Below are 705 nucleotides of genomic sequence, written 5' to 3'. Positions count from 1 at the left end.
AAAAAAAAAAAAAAAAGAAAGGAAAGGAAAGAAAGAAAGAAAAAATGTCTCTAGGGATGTGAACTCTACAGATGAACTCTACAAAGAAAAAGTGTTAGCTTATGATTGAAGTAGTCTAGGGGCCTTGTAGAGATGATTGAGTGGTAAGAATGCTTGCAGTGAAACACAAGGATCTTAGTTCAAGTCCTCAGTACTCAGGTAGGAAGTTGGACATGACTGTGCAAGCCCTTGTAACCCCAGTGTTGGGGTAAGGAAGGAACAGAAGGATCAGTGGGCAATGGGGCTTGCTGGCCTCTAGCTCTGTTCCAGGTTCAGCTAGAGCTTGCCAAGGGATTGAGGTAGAGAGTGACAGAGCAGGATGTCTGACATCCTCCTATGGCCTCTCTACATAAGGCCTCACACACCTGTATGTTCAAGCCCCAACATGCACATGCACACACTCACATAAATGTATTTTATATTCTTGTCTTTGATGTGGAATGATTTGGCTACAAATGGACTGAAGTAAAAAAAAAAAAAACTATGAGAAACAGAAGATATAAAATTACTATCTTAGTCGAGTCTCAGTGCAAAACTAATAATGCTTTGTTTAATCCTGAATTAAAGAACTAAATGGAGCCTGAGTGTTGCCCTGGATAAGCATGTTTGCTTTTCATAGAGAATATGGAACAGGGGAAAAAAATGTTACTTAAGTTGCTGCTAAAA

At 39.6% G+C, this 705-nt stretch overlaps 1 protein-coding gene across 8 annotated transcripts in view; it reads right to left on the bottom strand.

Annotated features, from left to right (window-relative positions):
• Positions 1 to 705, bottom strand: part of Dhx57 (DExH-box helicase 57) — a 49,066-nt gene that overhangs the window by 30,799 nt on the left and 17,562 nt on the right. The gene's annotated exons all lie outside the window — the stretch shown is intronic.

Source organism: Mastomys coucha, unplaced genomic scaffold (genome assembly GCF_008632895.1).
Source record: "Mastomys coucha isolate ucsf_1 unplaced genomic scaffold, UCSF_Mcou_1 pScaffold6, whole genome shotgun sequence".
Lineage (NCBI taxonomy): Eukaryota > Metazoa > Chordata > Mammalia > Rodentia > Muridae > Mastomys > Mastomys coucha.
The sequence above is the reverse complement of the archived record's forward strand: the minus strand, read 5'-3'. Positions and strand labels throughout refer to the sequence as shown.